The sequence below is a fragment of the Choloepus didactylus genome, chromosome 21 (assembly GCF_015220235.1).
Source record: "Choloepus didactylus isolate mChoDid1 chromosome 21, mChoDid1.pri, whole genome shotgun sequence".
Classification (NCBI taxonomy): domain Eukaryota; kingdom Metazoa; phylum Chordata; class Mammalia; order Pilosa; family Megalonychidae; genus Choloepus; species Choloepus didactylus.
Window position 1 is genome coordinate 5077316 of NC_051327.1, and position 25281 is coordinate 5102596.

Consider the following 25281-nt stretch of genomic DNA (forward strand, 5'->3'; position numbering starts at 1 on the left):
TGGCACAGGATATAAAGGACATCAAGAAGACCCTAGAAGAGCATAAATAAGACATTGCATAAGTAAATAAAAAATAGATAATCTTATGGAAATTAAAGAAACTGTTGACCAAATTAAAAAGACTCTGGATACTCATAGTACAAGACTACAGGAAGTTGAACAATGAATCAGTGACCTGAAAGATGACAGAATGGAAAATGAAAGAAAAAAAGAAGAAAAGGGGAAAAAAATCAAAATGGACTTCAGGGATATGTTAGATAATATAAAACATCCATATATAAGACTCATTGGTGTTCCAGAAAGGGAAGAGAATGGTAAAGGTCTAGGAAGAGTATTCAAAGAAATTGCTGGGGAAAACTTCCCAAATCTTCTAAACACCATAAATACACAAATCATAAATGACCAGCGAACCCCAAATAGAATAAATCCAAATAAACCCACTCTGAGACATATTCTGATCACACTGTCAAATATGGAAGAGAAGGAGCAAGTTCTGAAAGCAGCGAGAGAAAAGCAATTCACCACATACAAAGGAAACAGCATAAGACTAAGTAGTGACTACTCAGCAGCTACCGTGGCGGCAAGAAGGCAGTCGCATGACATATTTAAAATTCTGAGTGAGAAAAATTCCAACCAAGAATGCTTTATCCAGCAAAGCTCTCCTTCAAATTTAAGGGAAAGCTTAAATTTTTCACAAATATACAAATGCTGAGAGAATTTGTTAACAAGAGACCTGCCCTACTGGAGATACTAAAGTGAGCCCTACAGACAGAGAAACAAAGAAAGGAGAAAGAGACATGGAGAAAGGTTCAGTACTAAAGAGATTCAGTATGGGTACATTAAAGGATATTAATAGAGAGAGGGAAAAATATATATGACAAACAGAAACCAAAGGATAAGATGGGTGATTCAAGAAATGCCTTCATGGTTATAACGTTGAATGTAAATGGATTAAACTCCCCAATTAAAAGATATAGATTTGCAGAATTGATCAAAAAAAAATGAACCATCAATATATTGCATACAAGAGACTCATCTTAGACACAGGGACACAAAGAAATTGAAAGTGAAAGGATGGAAAAAAATATTTCATGCAAGTTATAGCCAAAAGAAAGGTGTAGCAATATTAATCTCAGATAAAATAGACCTTAAAATGCAAGGATGTTATGAGAGACAAAGAAGACCACTACATACTAATAAAAGGGGCAATTCAACAAGAAGAAATAACAATCATAAATGTTTGTGCACCCAATCAAGGTGCCACAAAATACATGAGAGAAACACTGGCAAAACTAAAGGAAGCAATTGTTGTTTTCACAGTAATTGTGGGAGATGTCAACACATCACTCTCTCCTATAAACAGATGAACCAGACAGAAGACCAATAAAGAAATTGAAAACCTAAACAATCTGATAAATGAATTGGATTTAACAGACATATATAGAACATTACAACCCAAATCACCAGGATACACATTCTTCTCTAGTGCTCATGGAAGTTTCTCCAGAATAGAACATATGCTGGGACATAAAACAAGGCTCAATAAATATAAAATTTGAAATTATTCAAAGCACATTCTCTGACCACAATGGAATACAGTTAGAAGTCAATAACCATCAGAGAATTAGAAAATTCACAAATATCTGGAGGTTAAACAACATGCTCCTAAACAATCAGTAGGTTAAAGAAAAAATAGCAAGAGAAATTGCTAAATATATGGAGGTGAATGAAAATGAGAATACAACATACCAAAACCTATGGAATGCAGCAAAAGTGGTACTGAGGGGGAAATAGCACTAAATGCATATATAGCATAAATGCATATATTAAAAAGGAAGAAAGAGCCCAAATCAAGGAACTAATGGATCAACTGAAGAAGCTAGAAAATGAACAGCAAACCAATCCTAAACCAAGTAGAAGAAAAGAAATAACAAGGATTAAAGCAGAAATAAATGAAATAGAGAACAAAAAAACAATAGAGAGGATAAATAACATCAAAATTTGGTTCTTTGAGAAGATCAACAAGATTGACAAGCCCCTAGCTAGACTGACAATATCAAAAGGAGAGAAGACCCATATAAACAAAATAATGAATGAGAAAGGTGACATTACTGTGGATCCCAAAGGAATTAAAAAAAAAAATTATAACAGGATACTATGAACAACTGTATGACAACAAACTGGATAATATAGAGGAAATGGACAATTTCCTGGAAACATATGAACGACCTAGACTGACCAGAGAAGAAACAAAGACTTCAACCAATGAATCACAAGCAAAGAGATCCAATCAGTCATCACAAAGCATCCCACAAATAAATGCCCAGGGCCAGATGGTTTCACAGGGGAATTCTACCAAACTTTCCAAAAAGAACTGACACCAATATTACTTAAATTCTATCAAAACATTGAAGAAAATGGAACACTACCTAACTCATTTTATGAAGCTAACATCAATCGAATACCAAAACCAAGCAAAGATGCTACAAAAAAGGAAAACTACCAGCCAATCTCCTTAATGAATATAGATGCAAAAATCCTCAACAAAATACTTGCAAATTGAATCCAAAGACACACTAAAAAAATCATACACCATGACCAAGTGGGGTTCATTCCAGGCATGCAAGGATGGTTCAACATAAGAAAATCAATGTATTACAACACATTAACAAATCAAAAGGGAAAAATTAAATGATCATCTCAATAGATGTTGAAAAAGCATTCAACAAAATCCAACATCCCTTTTTGATAAAAACATTTCAAAAGGTAGGAATTGAAGGAAACTTCCTCAGTAAGATAAAGAACATACATGAAAAACCCACAACCAGCATAGTACTCAATGGCGAGAGACTAGGAAAGTCTTCCCTCTACGATCAGGAACAATACAAGGATGCCCGCTGTCACCACTGTTATTCAACATTGTGCTGGAAGTGCTAGCCAGGACAATCCAGCGAGACAAAGAAATAAAAGGCATCCAAATTGGAAAGAAAGAATTAAAACTGTCATTGTTTACAGATGATATGATCTTATATCTGGAAAATCCCAAGAAATCAATGATAGAGCTGCTAGAGCTAATAAACAAATTTAGCAAAGTAGCGGGATACAAGATTAATGCACATAAGTCAGTAATGTTTCTATATGCTACAAATGAACAAACTGAAGTGACACTCAGGAAAAAGATACCATTTTCAATAGCAACTAAAAAAATTAAGTACCTAGAAGTAAATTTAACCAAATATGTAAAAGACCTATACAAAGAAAACTACATAACTCTACTAAAGAAATAGAAGGGGACCTTAAAAGATGGAAAAATATTACATGTTCATGGATAGAAAGGCTAAATGGCATTAAGATGTCAATTCTACCCAAACTTATCTACAGATTCAATGCAATCCCAATAAAAATTCCAACAACCTACTTTGCAGACTTGGAAAAGCTGGTAATCAAATTTATTTGGAAAGGGAAGATGCCTCAAATTGCTAAAGACACTCTAAAAAAGAAAAACAAAGTGGGAGGACTTACCCTCCCTGACTTTGAAGCTTATTATAAAGCCACTGTTGTCAAAACAGCATGGTACTGGCACAAAGATAGATATATTGATCAGTGGAATCAAATTGAGAATTCAGAGATAGATCCTCAGATCTATGGCTGTCTGATCTTTGATAAGGCCCCCAATTCACTGAACTGGGTCATAACAGTCTTTTCCACAAACGGGGCTGGGAGAGTTAAATATCCATACCCAAAAGAAAGAAAGAGGACCCTTACCTTCACACCCTACACAAAAGTTAACTCAAAATGGATCAAAGATCTGAATATAAAAGAAAGTACCATAAAACTCCTAGAAGATAATGTAGGGAAACATCTTCAAGACCTTGTATTAGGCAGACACTTCCTAGACTTTACACCCAAAGCACAAGCAACAAAAGAAAAAAATAGATAAATGCGAACTCCTCAAGCTTAGAAGTTTCTGAACCTCAAAGGAATTTCTCAAAAAGGTAAAGAGGCAGCCAACTCAATGGGAAAAAATTTTGGAAACCATGTATCTGACAAAAGACTGATATCTTGCATATATAAAGAAAACCTACAACTCAATGATGATAGTACAGACAGCCCAAGTATAAAATGGGCAAAAGTTATAAAAAGACAGTTCTTGGAAGAGGAAATACAAATGGCCAAGAAACACATGAAAAAATGTTCAGCCTCACTGCCTATTAGAGAAATGCAAATTAAGACCACAATGAGATATCATCTCACACCAATTAGAATGGCTGCCATTAAACAAACAGGAAACTACAAATGCTGGAGGGGATGTGGAGAAATTGGAACTCTTATTCATTGTTGGTGGGACTGTAGAATGGTTCAGCTACTCTGGAAGTCAGTCTGGCAGTTCCTTAGAAAACTAGATATAGGGTTACCCTTTGATCCAGTGATTGCACTTCTCGGTATATACCCAGAAGACTGGAAAGCAGTGACACAAACAGAAACCTGCATGCCAATGTTCATAGCAGCATTATTCACAATTGTCAAGAGATGGAAACAACCCAAATGTCCTTCAACTGATGAATGGATAAATTAAATGTGGTATATACACACAATGGCATACTACATGGCAGTAAGAAGGAACGATGTCATGAAACATATGACAACATGGATGATCCTTAAAGACATAATGCTGAGTGAAATAAGCCAGGCACAAAAAAAGAAATATTATATGCTACCACTAATGTGAACTTTGAAAAATGCAAAACAAGTGGTTTATAATGTAGAATATAGGGGAACTAGCAATAGAGAGCAATTAAGGAAGGGGAATGATAATCCAATAAGAACAGAGAAGCTATCGTGGGTAAATTTAATGTTCTGGGAATGCCCAGGAATGACTATGATCTGTTGATTTCTGATGCATATAGTAGGAACAAGTTCACAGAAATGTTACTATACTAGGTTACTTTCTTGGGGTAGAGTAGGAACATGTTGGAAGTAAAATAGTTATCTTAGGTTGGTTGTCTTTTTCTTACTCTTTTTTTTATGGTATCTTTGAAATGTTCTTTTTTTTAAGTTTTTTTAAATTTTTTTTATTTTTTATACAGTTGATTTAAAAAAAATTAAAAAAAAAAAACAAGGAAAAAAATATGCAGAGCCCCCTTGAGGAGCTAGTGGAGAATGCAGGGGTATTGGCCTGCTCCACCTCGATGGTTGCTGATGTGCTCACAGACATAAGGGACTGGAAGTTTGATGGGCTGAGCCCTCTACCACAGGACTTGCCCTTGGGAAGTCTGTTGCTGCAAAGGAGAGGCTAGGCCTCCCTATAATTGTACCTAAGAGCCTTCTCCCAAATGCCTCTTTGTGGCTCAGATGTAGCCCTCTCTCTCTAGCTAACCCAACTTGAAAGATGGAATCACTGCCCTCCCCCCTATGTGGGATCAGACACCCAGGGGAGTGAATCTCCCTGGCAACATGGTATATGACTCCCGAGGAGGAATGTAGACCCAGCATGACGGGATGGAGAACATCTTCTTGACCAAAAGGGGGAAATGAAAAGAAATGAAATAAGCTTCAGTGGCAGAGAGATTCCAAAACGAGCCAAAAAGTCACTCTGGTGGGCACTCTTACACACAATATAGACAACCCTGTTTAGGTTCTAATGAATTGGGGTAGCTGGTGGTAGATATCTTAAACTATCAAACTACAACCCAGAACCCATGAATCTTGAAGACGATTGTATAAAAATGTGGCTTATGAGGGGTGACAATGGGATTGGGAAAGCCATAAGGACCACACTCCCCTTTGTCTAGTTTATGGATGGATGAGTAGAAAAATGGGGGAAGAAAACAAACAAACAGACAAAGGCACCCAATATTCTTTTTTACTTTAATTGCTCTTTTTCACTTTAATTATTATTCTTGTTATTTTTGTGTGTCAATGAATGAAGGTGTCAGGGATTGATTTTGGTGATGAATGTACAAGTATGTAATGGTACTGTGAACAATCAAATGTACAATTTGTTTTGTATGACTACATGGTATGTGAATATATCTCAATAAAGTGAATATGAAAAAAAGTAATGATGCTGCTGGTAAGAAAAAAAATCAAAATAGAACAGTAGGTATAAAATGAAAAGTAAAGATCTGCTCACCTGGCCCCACTTGCCAAGGTTGTTCAGCTTAGAAATATTCTAAGCACATAAACAAATAGGTGTTTGTTTTTTAATTAAACCTGGATTCCACTGGAAAAAAAAAGTCATGCAGAAAGTATAGAGATCTTATACCCTGCCCACAGTTACCTGATTTTTCATAATTTTCATCAGTGTGATATTTTTATTACAAATGTTGAAACAATTTCATTATAAATAAAGTGTTAACTGTTGTCCATAAATTATATTAGGGTACACTGTGGTGCTGTAAATTCCTATGTTTTTAAAAATATTTATTCTGTGACATATATACAACATCAAATTTTTTGTTTAAACCACTTGCAAGTATGAATTCAGTGGTATTAATATTCACCTTTTTGTGGTACCATCACCATCATTCATTGGCAACACTTTTCCATTACCTTAAACAGAAACTCTATAGCAATTAAGTATTAACTCCCCATTTCCTACCCTCACCCATGACCCTGGTAACCTGTATTCTATGACTTTGCATATTCGAATTATTTCTCATTTGTGAGGTAATACAGTAGTTGTCCTTTTTGATCTTTCTTATTTCACTCAAAATGAGAACTTAATTGGAAGAATATTCTTTTTAGGTATATACCACATTTTGCTTATCTGTTCATCTGCTGATGGACATTTAGCTTGCTTCCATCTTTTGGCCATTGTGAATAGTGTAACTATGAACATTGCTTTGCAAATATGTTTTTGAGTCCCTGATTTCAATTCTTTAGGTTCTATACCTAGAAGTGTGATTGCCAGGTGATATGGTAATTCCATACTAAACCTTCTGAGGAAACTATAATCTCTTTTCCACATCAACTCCACAGCATCATTTTACATTCCCACCAACAATGAAAAAGTTTTCCCATTACTCCACATCATCACCAACACTTGCTTTCTGTATAGGCATTCTAGTGGGTATGAAATGGTATCTTGTACTTTTAATTTTCATTTCCCTACTGGTATTGATGTTTTGCATCTATTCATGTGCTTATTGACAATTTTACCTTTCCTTTAGAGAAATATCTATTCAATTTTTTTCCTATTTTTAATTGGGTTTTTATTTTTGTTTTCAAGTTGTAGGATTTCCTTATATATTCTGGAAAATAAACCCTTATATGATATACAATTTCTAAATATTTTATACTATTGTGTAGTTTTTCTTTACACTTTCCTGATAAAGTGCTTTGATGTAAAATGTTTTTAATTTTGATGAAGTGCCATTTATCTGTCTGTTTTTCTTTTGTTCCTGGCTTTTGGCAAAATTGCTAAAGAAATATGCCCTACAACAATATCCAACAGACGCTTCCCTAATTTTCCATCTAGGAGTTTGTCTTAATTTTCTGACTGATAAAGCAAATGGTATGAAATGGCTTGGCTTAAGCAATGGTAATTCAATGATTCACAGGTTTGAGGCTGACAGAGTTCCAAAACCAAAGTGACAGAAAGTTGATTCTTTCTCCCAATGACTGTGGTTTCTGGGTCAGGATTCCAGTAATCCTTCAGCCTTGGCTTTTCTGTCATATGGCATGTATATGATGATGTTATTCTCCTTTCACATTGATTTCCATCTTCTTCTGTGCCTTTTCCTCTACATCTGAATTTCTTTGTGCTTATAATGACTGGAGTAATCAAGATTACAGCTTAAATTTACTCAGTTGGTCACACCTTAACTAAATATAATATCAAAAGGTCCTATTTAAAATTGACACACATGCAATAGTGTTCCTTTACCCCACCATCCCTTTGCTTAATTGTTGTAATTGTTATAAATTATATTTAAACAAATTAAATGCATTAAACCAAAGTATTGTAATTTTTTATGCACATGATTTTTAGAATCTGTACAAACAAAAAGTGGAGTTACACAACAAAATATAGAACAATATAATGCCAGTGTTCGTATTTACCTGTGTGGTTACCTCTACAGAAATCTAGTGGGTGGAACTTTGAGTACTTCTGTATACCATGCAAACATACACAAAAATAATCAAAGAAAATGTATATGCATATCCTAATAAACTTGAGATTGTAAAAATACACCAAAGTAAGATAAGGATGACAGGTTTATGGTAAAAGAATTAATGGTTTAAAGAATTGTGACTACCAATAATTACTCTGAAAAACAAAACAAAAACAAATAGGAATGATCCTTATAATAATGAAAATAACAGTGCCAGCAGTCTCTGAGTACAATCTAAGCATGTAAATAAAAGTGATTACAGGAAATATACACTTATCTTTTATGAAACATTTCTGATAATGTGAATTTTTGTTATCTTATCCTGTCTTGTGCACACAATTTTCTTTTGTCAGAAATACTGAACCAAATACCAGTGGATGTTACAATTAGGAAAAAAAAATATTTTCAGTGAATGCAATATGAAGCCATAAAAAGTCTTGTTTATTTGCAAAGATTTAAGGCCAAAGGGAAAAATTGCCATGGCAAGTATGAACTTCCTGTATGAAAGGGAGGATAAAAGGGCTTTCCATCATCAACTTAGAGTTCTATACAAAGCACAAATTGCTTTATCATAGCTTTCTATCTTCGGTGAATATAAAATTCTTAATTTTTAATGCATGATTATACATTTATTCAAATGTGCATTAAATGTTAAATTATTCTTGAGAAGGGCATGTAAAAAGATGCTAAATGTCAAAGAATTTAAAAAGACATCAAAATTAAAGACTGAATGCCAGTGACCTCATAATTCAGTGATAATCTTTTTATTCCTGTCTCTTTAGTTAGGCTTCATTCCTGGCATTTTCTATATGTCACACACCTCACATCAAGTCCATCAGCATGTCATACTGATTCTCTGGGCAGGATACATTTGGAGTGTGTCTATTTCTCAACACCTCTTTTGCTACCACCCTGGTCAAAAGATCCATCATCTCAGTCCTTAAATTATTGAAACCACCTTCTAGATTGCCTCCCTCTTTTATGCTTTATCCTCTTTAGTATAATCTTAATGTAGGGCCCAGAATTCTACAATAAAAAATATAATTTTTTAAAAAGTAAGTTGGAAAATATCACTTTTCTCCACAAAATGTACAAGACTTCCCATCAAACTAAGAGTCTCCAGATCCAAAATGATTTTCCTCTCCCCATTACTTCTATGAACTCATCCTTTATCAATGCTCACTTTGGAGTGGCTGCACTAACATTCTTATGCTTCCCTATACACATTAATCCTGATGCTCCCTGGACTATTTCCTTTTCTTCTTCCTGAACATCTCTTCCTCCAGCTAACTGCGTGGATCTTTTCTCATTCTCTTCGTCATATGATCATGCCTTTGCACCCTATTTAAAATCAACTATGTTCCATCTCATGTGCATGCTGCGTTTGTTTTCCATAGTATTTATGCATCTAATATTCTATATATTTCGCTCATGCATTTTGCTTCCTCTCTGTTTTCCTCCAAGATGAAAGCTCTATGAGCACAATATTTTTGCCAATTTTGCTCAATGCTCTATCCCCAGCACCTGTAACAGTGACTCAATAGATGCATTTAAATGTTTGAATTTTACAGATAACTAAACTAGGGCCCAGAGAGGTTACAGAACATGGTCATGGTCAGCCAACAACTCCAAGGACAGGCTCACATTTTAACCCAGACAGTTTGACTTTAGAGTTCACATTCTTCATCACTGCTCTATGATATGACTGTTTTTCTACTAAAGTATACTATGCTTATCAGAGTTGAAAAAAATAATTGCTTTATTTTATTTTTAAAAAAACTAACAAAAATAACCACGTTCATTGTGAGCTGTATATTGCTGACAGGCATTATACAGAAATGCTGATAGAAGACAATGCCATTTTGGCAATGCCAGCTAAGCCTTTTAAAACATACCTCTATAGTCCTATTTTCAGAAAGAACTTTGTAAAGGAAACAAAGATTTAACAGGCAATTTGATTGGGCTAGAGAGAGAACCTGTATTAGTCAGATTCAAGCTGTCCTGGGTAAGAAGGCTATTCAGAGACAGAATGGCCCAACAAATGGGGACTGTGTCTTCCTTGGATGTAACAGTGCAGACTTTTGCTGGCTAGGGTTTATGGATGGCTCTTTTCCATGGAGCCTTGGAACACAGGTTTCTTCTATATTTTGGCTCAACTATCTCAAGACATTGTCATCTTTTGCATGTATGAAGAGGTTGCACGTGGTAGTCTGTCCACGTTCAAGTCTGAGGGAAATGTGAGCTTTTCACTTAGGGAAAAGAATCCCACTTTTTCTTTTTTTTATGTGGAATATTTTTAAGAAAAAAATTTAATTTCTTGAATTGATGCAGGGCCGTTGATGTTATCCATATTTCTGGTATGTTCCTTTTTAAGGAATTGTACATTTCATCTAAATTATGAAATTTACCAGCAAAAGTATATTTATAGCATTTTATTACTATCCTTTTAAAGTGTGTGTAACTTTAGTGCTATCTCTTTTCATTCCTTATATTGGCATTTTTGTCTTCTTTTTCACAGTGATTGCTGTATGGATTATTAGCTTTAGAGTGCCAGAGATGCGATTCATCTTTCCCAAACTTTGTGCTATTTTTGTCATAAATTTTACTTCCATATGTGACTCAAGTCCAGCAAAGCATCAACATAGTTTTCCTTTAGACAATTATTTTTAAAGTAATTAATTTTTTAAAAATCCAATATGTGATGTATTTACCTTCAGTTTTACATTTTTATGCTAACATTGCTTTCAGTAGACCAAATGATCCTTCTGTTATTATATTCCTTCCTTCTGCCTGGGACATTTTGGAAGTGCATGTCTGCTGGATGGAAATGTTTTCTGTGTGTGTGTGTATGTGTGTGCTAATTTTCCTGAAAAAGCCTTTATTTTGGTCTTATACTTGAGAGATATTTCAGTGGGTATTGAATTCCATATTAACAGTTAAATGCTTTCATTATTTTAAATATGCCTTATTCTGCCTTGCATCATTTTTTATGATGTCTACTATAATTCTCATGGTTTTTCTTCTGTATGTGATATGTACTATTCCTTGACTGACTTCTTAAATTTCTACTTACCTTCGTTTTTCAGCTGAGAGACCCGAGAATCTAGATGGGTTGTGCTTTTGGTTGATTTGCTATTGTATTTAAACTTCCTGGGGTTCTTTAGCATTCTTGAACAAGAGGTTTGATGTCTTTCCTTATTTTCAGAAAAGTTTTGGTCATTGTATCCTTGAATACTTCTTGCTATGCACTGTCTCTATTTTTGTGGTAGTACCCAAACTGTATGTATATCGTACTGTTTATTTTCCCACAGTTCTTGGACACATTTTATCCTGATTTTATTTTTTTAATGTTTCTTTTTTCTCCTCCTTTGTTACCTCCTGTTGACTTACTGTCAAGTTTACTGATCCTTTCCTCATTGGTACGGACTCTACTGATGATCCCATTAATAGAATTTTTGTTTCTTACATTGTGTGGATGCTTTTTAAAAGTTCTATTTCTGGCATTTCATTGGACATCACATTATAGATTCTATTTCTGTGGTGAAAATTCTCATTTATCCTCTCCAACAGGTCTTTTAACCTAGTAATTGCCAGTGCTCTTTTGTCAAATACCACTAGGAACACCTGTGGTTGAACAATTTGGTTGTCTTATTCATTTCACTTAGGAAGAGCACATACTATGTGAAATTGTGCAGCTTCTAAATAAGAAAGTTTTAGGAAGAACCTATTATAGGATTTAGGCTCTGCTTGGGTATCTAGGGAGAGGGAATAAGGAAGAAAAGTTTTGCTATTTGATTGGATACTGTCACAAAACAGAAACAACTCTATGATTGGGTTTCTTGATAAATTTGATCTATCATTTTACTTAGTAAAGTAATAATAAATCATCATTTAGTAAGAAAGGAAGAGCAGGATATTTAGATTTTCATGGGTTGACTGAAGGTCTCCCAGCCTGTCCTCAGTCTTTCTCATGAGCACTTGGTGGAGACCTGCAGGGAAGATATTGAGAGTGTATGCAAACCCCCTGAATCTGGGGCTTGTTGATTTTTCCAATTGGTACCCTAGCCCACAGTTGCCTTTACTAATTTCTGTGAAATTTATCTTCTATCTGCTTGCATAGTGGCTACATTTTTCTCTCACTAGCTGTCAAATTTGAAACTGTTCATTCCTCCCATCTCCTCTTTGAGGGGTTTGTCCCTTCTTGGTATTCAATTTCTTGGATGTTTGGAACTTCATTTTCCTAGTTGGCTCATGAAAACTTATGATTCTGTAGAAAAATTTTGTTTTACAATTGGTAGGGCTGGTGAAATTTCCTTGAAAGATTTACTTTCCTAAGTAGAAGTGGAAGTTCTGCATTTCTTTTTTAAATCTTATTCATTGCTATGATTTCATGTACCTCTTTTTTGATAACTCCACACTTGCTCACAAAATCTTTGTCTGAGGTTCTAGTATTGCCCTTCAAAAATGTAATAAAACCTCTGAATCATTGTGGGTGTAAGTGGTCTCATCCATTTACTTTTCTATCTTCTCTTTTCCTTACTACTCTCTACCTTCTCCTCCTCCTCTTCCTTCCTCCTCCTCCTCTTCATTTTTATTGTCTTCAATATTGGTCACCTAAACTAAAAACTGCAAATTCTATGTTTATCAACCAATTGAACATGTTGTCAAAACCAGTGGAAAATAATTTTCTTATACTTCTTACATCGTTTCCTTTGTCTCTATCATTCTGCAATTGACAAAATGAAGACCTTCACTACTTCACTACTTTTTGGAGGCTTGATAATGTACTTAGCAAAATAGAAAGATAATTTGTTCTTTCACATTATGTGCAAAATTTCATAACAACAGGGACTCTGTAGCCAGGAAGTTTAGGTTTGAATCCTTGTGTCACTCTTAAGAGCTATGTAGACTTAAGCATATTCCTTAGAATTTATATTCATCTGTTCCCTCAACTGTGATTATGGATAATATTAAAACCACCTCATAGAGTTGTTATGTGATAAATGACTTATTACCTGTAACGTATTTATATAATGTCAAGTAAACAACAAGCTTCTTATAAGTACAAAAAAATGTTATGATTACCCATTCTGTGGCTCACCATTCATTCAAGAAAATATTTTCTGAATAAACTATTTGTTCCCTGTATTAAGTTTTGCCCTGGAGATACAACTGTGTGGGCAAACAGATACAATTCCTGGCTTCATGCAAATTGCAGGGTCAGTGCAGTGGCAGAGCTGGATGGTAATCAAATACTCACAACAAATATTAAGTGACTTTGTCAAATGATAAGAAAGTGGGGTTTCATGGGGGCAAGAAAATCAATGAATTCATAAATGAGGAAACAATAATTGTGCTGTGATATGACCAGTGAAAAGTTATTAACTTGAGTTTGAAATATACCATTATTTGATATTGACCTTTAAGAGAGAAAACAATGGGACACTACTAGTTTTTTTTTTTTTTTTCCTTTTTGCAATTTTATTTATTTATTTTTCAATAAAGTTTAAATCCTTGAGGGGTACAGCATAACATGGATTTGGTGTCCAATGGCCTTAGCAGGAAAGTTGCTTTGGAATTTAGCAGAAACCATGCCACTATTTCCATGAGCATAAGTTACCTTTTCCCAGATTACTCTGGTTTTGTTAGGTTTCCTGCCAGGAGTCACTGTGTTGTTTTTTGCTTTGTAGACATAAACACATCTCTTGCCCAAATAGAATTCAGTTTCATCTCAGGCATAAATGCCTTCAATTTTAAGAAGAGCTGTGTGCTGCCTCTGGTTCTGAAGACCCCACTTATAGCCAGCAAAAATGGCTTTGGACCACAACCTTCCAGAAATATTTGCTGTTTTAGAAGTTCTGTTCCCAGCAAGCCTCCACAGGCTTCAAGATGGCAGAGACAACATACTAATTCTTACATTTGGATTCTACTTTCAGGGAAAAAGGGGGAAGATATCCTTGTTCTCAATATTTACCTCTTCCTTTCCTACAGAAAGATTATTTTTGCTAATTTGAAAGAACAACTGAGCTGATAAATCTGGGGACCAGCTTGACTGAACTTTACCTTAACAGTTTGAAACCCTTATATGAATGGTAGAAGCCTTGAAAAAGATCCTGGAATGCTAAAAGTGTATCAGTGATTTTAAGAGATGGATATTTAGAAATACTTTTGAAGTACTATTTTTTTTCCTTTATTCCAGAGAAAAATCTCAAAAGATCATAATCAGGAAAGAAAATTTTAAGATGCTCTGGCTTCATGTAGCTTAATTTCTTTATAAGACAATATGATTTTCACATTTTAGTCAGTGCTGTGTCTCTGAAAATTGATTTGCTTGTTGTTTTTAGAGGAATTTTGTGTATATATTTAAACCACTCTCTTATATCAAGCACGTACTTTTTCTGATGGAGATGTATGAGTTCTCTTTGAATAACTGATTAGAATATGAGGTCCTGAAAATTATTATAATGAATCACAAACTCACACTTAAGAATAAACTCTTTGATTACTCTGTCCTGATGGGACTGATCTGGTGGGTCAAAGGACAAAAATCCCTGCTGAGAAAAGAGTGAATTTCTTTTATAGTTAAGTAAATTTCTACGTTTAAGGTATCTTCAAATAAGTACATATTAGAACAACAACAACAAAAAAGCAAAGCAGATTCAATAAGGCTGAAGTCAATGTGAGTTGAGGAAATGGGAGCTACCGCTTGGGGATTTCTTCACTTAGTGTAAATTTAGGAATGATGATAAATGCAAGGTCATTTCTCACAGAGGATAGAGGCAGCAATAGGAACTGAGAGAGGTTCTAACATCTACAGGAGGCGTACAAGTAAACCAGTATTTGAGATCCTGGAAAATTTTTACATAGTAGTCAGCTGTAAGATATTTTATTTTTTGTTTCTTTTTTTGGGGGGTGGGGGTAGTTATACCTAGCCTTGCATTTTTATATCTATATTCAAAACTTCAGAATCAACCCAAATAGAAATTCTATACAAATTAACCATTAACTCCATATTCTCTTTGCCCAACCCAGTTCCTGGTAATTTATACTCTAGACTCTGACTATATGAGTTTGCTTATTCTAATTGTTTCAAATCAGTGAGATCATACAATATTTGTCCTTTGGTGTCTGGCTCATATCATTCAACATGATGTCTTCAAGGTTGATCCATGTTGTTGCACTTTTCAGGACTTCATTTTTACAACTGAATAATATTCCATTGTATGTATATACTATATTTTATTTATCCATCCATTTGTTAATGGAATTGGGTTGTTTCTGTCTTGTGGCAATTGTGAACAATGTAACTATGAACACTAGTGAGTAAATATCTCTTTCAGTCCCTGCTTTCCATTCTTTTGGGTACACTGAGTAGTGTGATTGCCAAGTCACCTGGTAGTTCAATACTTAGGTTTCTGAGGAACACTCAAACTGTATTTCACAGCAGCAGCACCATTTTACATTCCCAAAACAATGAATGAATGATCCTATTTCTCTGCATCCTCCCCAAACTTATTAGTGTCCATTTTTGTAATAGCAACCATTCTCATAGGTGTGAAATGGTACTTCACTGTAGATTTGTTGACAGTTCCCTGGTGAGAAATGATGTTCAACTCCTTGTCATGTGTGTGTGTGCGTGTGTGTGTGTGTGTTTTAACCATTTGTATATCCTCTTTGGAAAAATATGTATTCAAGGTTTTTACCCATTTTTTTTTAATTGGTTTGTCTCTTTATTTTTGTGTTGTATGATTTCATTACATATTCTGGATAGTAAACCCTTAATGGATATATGACTTCCAAATGTCTTTCCTCATTGAATAGGTTGTCTTTTCACTTTCATGATAATGACCTTTCAGGTGCATACCTTAAAAATTTTGATAAGATTCCATTTACCTATTTTTTTTTTCTTTTCTTGCTTGTGCTTTGGGTAAATGTCTAAGAAACCATTGCATAACATGCAGTCCTGAAAATGCTTACTTACCTTGTCTCCTTGGAGTTCAATAGTTCTAGCTCTAATATTTAAGTCTTTGATACATTTTGAGTTGATTTTTATATAAGGTGTGCAAAGGAATAAAACTAATATCCTGAAATAACTTCATTGCTTCTAGTATGTTCTTTTAATCCACTTCTGTGGTTTTATGTCTACTGTGGGTGGGACCTCTTGATTAACTTATTTCTATTGAGCCCTGCTGTGTTTTAATCCTCTTACTGGAGTCCTTTATGAGAGAATAAAGGAGAGAAATAGCCCCAGAGAAGATAAGAGAGACAGAAGTTAAAAAGACAGAAGCATGCAGGAGCTCAGAGAGGAAGCCACTGAAACCAGAAGCTGGAAGTAATGAATCCCAGGAGAGAAGGACAGCAGACATCACTATGTGCCTTGCTATTTGACAGTGGACTCTTCAGAGTCCAGGTGTCATCATGTTGATGCTTTCATTTGGACATTTTCATGGCCTCAGAACTGTAATAAATCTCCATTGTGAAAGCCAACACATTTCTAGTATAGTACATTTTGTAAGCTTTGCCAAACTGAAACTGCATTGAAGGAACTTCTTCCCCAATTGATTGGTCTTTTCCTCCTTTCCAAAAATAATTTGGCCATACATATGAGTGTTGATTTCTGAGTTCTCAATTTTATTCCACTGCTCTCTCTACGTGTTTGTCCTTCTGCCAAAACCTAGCTTTGGATTACTATAAATTTGCAATAAATCTTCAGAAAAGGCAGTGTGAGTCTTCCAATCTCATTCTTCTTTTTCATTTTCAACATTGTTTAGTTCTTCAGGGCCCCTTACCCTTCCATATAAATTTCATGTTTGGACTTTCTATTTCTGCAAAGAAGGCTTTTCAAATTTTTATTGGAATTGTGTTGACTCTATAAATCACTTAGGGTATGAATGATATCTTAAAAATATTTAGTCTTCCAATCTGTGAACACATGAATGTCCTTCCATTCACTAAATATCTTCTTTGATTTCTTTTAGCAATATTTAGTAGATTTTTTGTGTATAAATCCTTTACATCATTGGTTAGATTTGTTTTTAGATATTTGAATCTCTAGTTGCTGTTGTGAATGAATTTTTTTTTCTTGATTTCATCTTCTGATTGTTCATTGCTTAAAAATGTTACTTAGTTTTATATGTTGATTTGTACCCCACCACTTTGCTGACTTCATTTATTAAACCTATGAGGTTTGCTGTGGATTTTTCAGGATTTTCTTTACATAAGATCATATCATCTACAAGTAGGGAAAGTTTTATTTTTCCTTTGAAATTTGGATGTCTTTTATTTCTTTTTCTTGCCTAATTGCTCTGGCAAGAACTTTCACTATAATGTTGAATAACAGTGGTAATGGTGGGCATCCTTGTCTTGTTCCTGATCTTAGAGGACAAGCTTTCAATCTTTCAACATTAAGTAGGATGTTAGCTGTGTGCTTTGCATATATGCCCTTTATATGTTGAGAAAGTTTCCTTTTATTCCTAGTGTTCTAAAAGTTTTTATCAGGAAGCACTGCCAGATTTTGTCAAATGCCTTTTCTGCATCAATTAAGCTGATCAGTGTTGTTTTTTCAACTTTAATGAGTCAATGTGCTGTATTACATTAATTGATTTTCTTATGTTGAGCCAACCTTGCATATGAGTTATAAATCCCACTTGATCTTTGTTCTCGTTTGCTAATGCTGCTGGAATGTAAAACACCAGAGATGGATTGGCTTCTATAAAGGGGGTTTATGTGGTTACAAAGTTACAGTCTTAAGGCCATAAAATGTTCAAGATAACATACCAGCAATCGGGTACCTTCACTGGAAGATAGCCAATGGTGTCCAGAAAACCTCTGTTAGCTGGGAAGACACATGGCTGGCATCTGCTTTCAACTTCTGGTTTCAAAATGGCTTTCTCCCAGGACGTTCCTCTATAGGATGCAGTTCCTCAAAAATGTCACTCTCAGTTGCACTTGGGGTATTTGTCCTCTCTTAGCTTCTCTGGAGCAAGAGTCTGCCTTCAATGGCCATCTTCAAACTGTCTCTCATCTGCAGCTCCTGTGCTTTCTTCAAAGTGTCCCTCTTGGCTGTAGCTCCTCTTCAAAACATTACTCACAGCTGCACTGAGTTCCCTCTGCCTGTCAGCTCATTTATATGGCTCCACTGATCAAGGCCAACCCTGAATGGGTGGGGCCATGCCTCCATGGAAATACCTCATCAAAGTTATCACCTACAGTTGGGTGGGGCACATTTCCATGCAAATCTAATCAGCACCAAAATGTCTGCCCCATGAGACTGCATCAAAGAATATAGCTTTTTCTGGGGGACATAATACATTCAAACTGGCACAATCTTCATGCATAATTTTTAAATATTCTGTTGGATTTGTTTTGCTAGGGTTTAATTGAGGATTTTTGCATCTACATCCATAAAAGATGTTACTTGGTAGTTTTATTTTCTTGTGGTATCTTTATCTGGCTTCAGTATGAGTGTGACGTTGGTCTCATGGAATGAATTAGGGAGTCTTCCCTGCTTTTCAATTTTTGGAAGAGTTTTAGCAGAATTGGAGTTAAGTATTCTTAGAATATTTGGTAGAATTCCCCTGTAAAGTCCTCTGGGCTTTGGATTTTCTTTGTTGGGAGGTTTTTAATTATGGATACAATCTCTTTACTAGTAATTAGTTTGTAGAGATCTACTCTTTCTCCTTGAATCAATGCAGGTGCTTTGTATGTATAGAAGAATTTGTCCATTTCAGCTAGGTAATCTAATTTATTGGCATAGAGTTATTCCTAATATCCACTTGTAGTCCTTTTTGTTTCAGTAGGGTCGTTAGTAATGCCCTGCTTTTCATTTCTGATTTTCATTATTTGTATCCTCTCTCTTTTTTCTTTGTCAGTCTAGCCAAAATTTTGTCAATTTTATTGATGTTTTAAAGGAAACAAGATTTGGTTTTCATGATATTTTCTATTATTTTTGTTCATTTGTTCTCTATTTCATTCATGTTTGCTCTAATCTCTGTTATTTCCTTTCTTCTGCTCACCTTAGATTTAGTTTTCTCTTTTTCTAGTTCCTCCAGTTGAGGTTAGATGTAGATTTGAAGCCTTTCTCCTTTTTTTTAATGTTAGCATTGACAGCTATAAAGTTCCCTCTCAACCCCACCTAGCTACTTCTCTTAAATCTTAAAATGCTATATTTTCATTTTTATTCACATGCAAGTATTTCCTATTTTCACTTCTGATTTACTCTTTAACCTATTTGTTGTTTAAGAGCTTTTTTTTTTAAATTTCCACATATTTGTGAATTTCCCATTTATTCCTATATGATTTAAAGCTTCATTCCATTGGGGTAAGTGAATATACATGGTGTTATTTCAATATTATTTTAATTCATTGAAACTTATTTTGTGGTTTAATATATGTATCCTCATAAATGATTCATGTCCCCTCAAGAAAAATGTGTACTCTGTTTTTGTTGTGTGAAGTGTTCTATATATGTCTGTTAGGTATAGTTCATTTAGACTATCATTCAAGACTTGCACTTCCTTAATGATCTTCTGATTAGATGTTCTATCCATTACTGAAAATTGTGTATCATAGTCTCCTGCTACTAATGTAGAACCATCAATTTATCCCTTCAAATCAGTCATTAGTTGCTTCATATATGTTGTGGCTCTGCTATTAGCTGCATGTTTATAATTATTACATCTTCTGTCCCCTCTTATCAGTATATAATGACCGTCTTTTCCCCTCAGAACTATTTTTGATTTAAAGTCTATTTTACCTGAAATTCATATACTTACCTTATCTCTCTTTTGGTGCTTCTATGGTGTGTACACACACACACACACACACACACACACACACATTTCATCCTTTTACTTTCAACTCACTTGCATCTTTAAATTTGGGGTGATTCCCTTGCAGACAGTGTATATTTGGGCCATTCTGTTTTATCCATTTTGCCCATGTCTTCCTGTTGATGGGAGAGTTCAATCCATTTACACTGAAATTCATGACTGAAATACAGGACTTCTTTTTGCAATTTTACTTTTTAGCCTTTGTATATCTCATACTTTTTTTCTCTCTCTCTTCCATTAATGTCTCTTTTGTGTTTGTTTCATTTTTATGCTTTGTACCAAATTGAGTGCCTTCTCATTTCTGTCTGGATATATTTTTCATCTATTTTCCTTGTGGTTACCATGGGGTTAAAATTTACCATCCTGAATATATAATAATCATAATTGATACCAAGCTAAATTAGATAGGTTGCACACAAATTTTCTTATATCCCTATCCCCCAAACATTTTTGTCATCATATAGTTGTGTATTCATCTCTGCAATCAATTTCAGAACATTTTCATTACTTCCCATCAAAATAAAAATAAAAATAACACCCAAAACATCCCACATTCATCATACCCCATCATTTTAATTTTTTTCTTTATTTTATTGCTCACCTGCCCATACACTGGTCAAAGGTAGTGTCATTCACAAGGTTTACACAATCACATGGTCACATAATAAAAATTATATGGCTATACTGTCATCACTGAGAATCAGGGCTACTACATTATAATTCAACAGTTTCAGATACTTCCTTCTAGCTATTCTAATACAATAGACACTAAAAAGGGATATCTATATAATATATAAGAATATCTTCAAGAATGACCTTTCAACTCTATTTGAAAACTCTTAGTCACTGAAACTTTATTGTGTTTTATTTCTTTTCCCCCTTTGGGTCAAGAAATCATTCTCAATCCCATGATGCTGTTCAAGGTTAATGCCTGAGAGTCATGACTCACATTGCCAGGGAGACTTATATGCCTGGAAGGCACATCACATTTACAGGCTAGTGTAGTGAATTAATCTGTAGAGCTGACTTAGAGGTACAGGCCACATCTGAGTAACAAAAGAAGTTTACTGGGGGTGACTCCTAGGAATATTTATAAGTAGGCGTAGTTTCACCACTGGAGAGATAAATTTCACAAGGTCAAGCCCTCAGGTTGAGAGCTTGACACACCAGTTTGGGACACCCAATTGTTTAAGAAAATAGCAAGAATTCCCCAGGTAGGGAAGTTTAATAGTTTGACATTTTCCCCCAGTCCCTCAAGGGGAATTTGCAAATGCTTTTTATTGTGGCCCAAAATATTCAGGGATGTGTTGGGGTATTACATTAGCCTGTACAGAATAATGAGAATTAATTCTGTATTCTAGGTTCCATGTAATTAAGATGTCTTAAAAAACTAGACAGGTTAAATTAGATACTGTGCCACAGAAAATATAAATTTTGTACCAGATAAATCTCTTTTCCTTTGGTCTCACACAGAAGCTTAAGTTATAAGATACAGTCAATATCATCCTTTACTGAGTATTCTAATTCACATTATTCCTAACCAAGTCCATTTCATTCATATCTCTAATTGTAGTCAGATCTTTTCAGCTTGTTTAAGAGTTGGTGATGGATAAATACTGGCTTATAGAGCTGCTGAACTCTTTCTCTGAGTCTCAGGTGTCACACAGATACCCAAATTTCCAGGAAAATACCAGATTATGCACAAAGAGTCCAGAATCTCAGAATTTAGAAATAAGAGTTATAACTCAGGACTAGATGCAGCTGCTGTAAGATCTTACAATCAAGGAAGTTTACAGTAAGCCTTTTTGAACATTTTATACTCCTTAATCATTGGTTGTCCAATCTCTGCTCATGTTCTATCCCCAGATAACCTATGCTCTCAAATTCAATTCTCAGTGTTTGCTCATTATAATTAGTTTATATTAGTGAGGACTTACAACATTTGTCCCTTCATTTTTGGCTTACTTCACTCAACATAATGTCCTCATGATTCATTCACATATTTGCATGTCTTACAACATCAGTCCTTTATGCAGCCCTTCCATATTCTTTCATATGTATATACCACAGTATGCCCATCCATTCATCCATTGATGTATCCTTAGGCCACATTCATTTGTTGCAAATCATGAATAGTTCTGCCATAAACATCAGTGTGCAGATCTGTATTTGTCTCCCTGCTTTCAGTTCTTCCAAGTATACACCAATAATAGGGTGGCAGGATCATATGGTGGCACTAAACCCAGTCTTCTGTGGGAACACCACACTGTCTTCCAGAGGGGCTGCACCATTCTACCTCTCTACCAACAGTGAATAGCTATATCTTTCTCTCCACATCTTATGCAGCACTTGTGTCTTTCTCATTATTTTTTAAACAGTTTTATTCACACACCATACAATCCGTCCTATGTGAACCATCAATGGCTTCCAGTATAATCACAAAGTTATGCATTCACCACCACTGTATATATGAGAAAATTTCCAATTGTTTCACAAGAAAAGAAGAGAAAAAAATAAAGAATTATAAACAATAAAAAGGAGAGGTGACCACATCAAATCAAGACTCCCATATGACTCCATTAGTCCACTTCTTACTAACATTTCGCCTTGGTTTGTTGCCTTTGCTACAATTAAAGAAAAAATATTCCACTGTTACTGTAAACTATAGACCCTAGTTTACATTGATTATATTTTTTGGTATACCATCACATTTTCAACATCTTACAATGGTGAAATTCACTTGTTCTCCTTCCTGTAAAAACTTTCTTGCTTTTGTACATTTAATCACCATCATTGTCCACTCTAGGTTTTGCCAAGCTAAACAATCCCAGCTCTAATACTCTATCTATCCTTCTAATGTTATACATGCCCCGAGCCCTCCTCTTTCAACTATACTAACATTCAGCTTTGTTCATTACACTTACAGTATTGTGCAACCATCAGATATTATTGTGTAAATGCTCTGTACTTCTTCAGCATCAAATGCCTACTCTCCACCCTCTTTCTTTCTCTTGTTAACCACTGTCCTTAACTTTAGCTCTTCAAGTTTGCTCATTGTATTTAGTTCACATTAGTAAGACCATACAGTATTTTTCCTTTTATTTCTTGCTTATTTCATTCAACATAATGTCCTCAAGGTTTATATATATTATTATATACATCATAACTCTATCCCTTCTTACAACTGCATAGTATTCTATCATATGTATATACCACAGTTAGTTTATTCACTTTTTCACTGGTGGACATTTGGAATCTTTCTATTTCCAATTGTGAATAACGCTGCTACAAAAATTGGTGCGCACATATCTGTTGGTGTCTCTGCCTTCAGTTCCACTGGGTGTATATCTGGTAATGGAATTGTTAGATCATATGGCAGTTTCTATTCTTAGCTTTCTGAGGAACAGCCAAACTGCCTTCTAGTGATGTTTCACCATTCTACATTCCCACCAACAGACAGTAAGTGGACCTCTTCTTCTATATCCTCTTCAGCACCTGTAGTTTTCTGTTTTTTTTTTCTTTTTTATAATGGCCATTCTAGTAGGTATGAGACATCTCACTGTAGTTTTGATTTGCATTTCCCTTATAGCTAGTGAAGTTTAGCACCTTTTCATGTGTTTTTGATTTTTGAGCCCTTTGCTTTTCCTCTTTGGAAAAGTCTCTGTCCATATCTTTTACCCATTTTTTAAAAATTCAGTTTTATTGATATATATATATACACACACACACACACACACACACACACCCCATACAATTATACACAATTGTACAATCAATTGTTCACAATCCATCATGTAGTTGTGCATTGGTTACCACAATCTTTGAACATTGTCCTTATTCCAAAAAAATTAAAATTAGAATAAAAATAAAAGTAAAAATGGACACCCAAAGCAGTCCATTCCCCCATTCCACCCTGATTTTCATGTAGTTTTTGTTTCCATTTTTCTACCCATCTGTCCATTTACTGGATAATGGAATGTGAGCCACAAGATTTTCACAACCACACAGTCACACTCTGTAAGCCACATAGTTATACAATCATCTTCAAAAATCAAGTGTACTGGGTTGCAGTTCAACAGTTTCAGGTATTTCCTTCTAGCTATACTGATACAAAAAACTCAACAGGGATACCTATATAGAGCGTAAGAATGCCCTCCAGAGTGATCTCTAAACTCCATTTGAAATATCTCAGCCACCAAAACTTTATTTTGTTTCATTTTGATTCCCATTTTGGTCAAGATTTTCTCAATGCTATGATGCCAGGTCCAGGCTCATCCCTGGGAGTCATGTGCTGTGTTACCAGGGAGATTTACACCCCTGGGAGTCCTGTCCCATGTAGGGGGAGGGGCAGCAAGTTTACCTAAGTGTTTTGCCTATTTTTTAATTGTGTCCTTTCCTTTTTGCTGTTGACTTGTATGATCTCTTTATATATTCTGGATATTAAACCCTTATCTGACATGTGGTTTCCAAATATTGTCTCCCATTGCATAGGCTGCCTTTTAATTTTTCTGACAAAGTCCCTTAATGCACGAAAGTGTTCAGTTTTCAGGAGATCCAATTTATCTATTTCTTCTTTCACTGATTTTGCTTTGAGTTTAAGGTCTAGGAAAGCACCTCCTATCACCATATTTTTAAGTTATTTCCCTACATTTTCTTCTAATAGTTTTCTGGTCTTACCTCTAATGTTTAGGACTTTGATCAATTTAGAGTTAATTTTGTATAAGGTATGAGATAGGGGTCATCTTTCATTCTTTTGGATATGGATATGCCGTTCTCTAAGCACCATTTGTTGAAGAGGCTGCTCTGTCCCAATTGAGTTGAGTTGACCGCCTTATCAAGATCAGTGATCTGTAAATGAGAGTATCTAATTCTGAACACTCAATTTGATTCCATTGGTCAATATATCTATCTTTACACTAGTAACATGCTGTTTTGACCACTGTAGCTTTGTAATATGTTTAGAGTCAGGTGGTGTGAGACCTCCCGCTTCATTTTTCTTTCTCAATGTATTTTTAGCTATTCAGGGTACCCTGCCTTTCCAAATAAATTTGATTACTCATTTTTCTATTTCTGCAAAGTAAGTTGTATTTTAATTGGTATTGTATTGTATCTATCAATATATTTGGTTTGAATTGACATCTTAACTATATCTAGTCTCCAAATCCATGAACATGGATATCCTTTCATTTATTTAGGTCTTCCTTGATTTCTTTTAGCAATATTTTACAGTTTTCTGTGCATAGGTCTTTTATATCCTTGGTTAGGTTTATTCCTAAAAATTTGATTCTTTTGGTTGCCATTGTAAATGGAAGTTTTTTCTAGATTTCTTCCCC

At 34.9% G+C, this 25281-nt stretch overlaps 1 pseudogene; it reads right to left on the bottom strand.

Moving 5' to 3' along the window:
- Positions 1–13623: 13623 nt before the first annotated feature.
- The window catches only part of LOC119518045, a 38506-nt pseudogene continuing 26848 nt past the window's right edge, over positions 13624–25281 (bottom strand).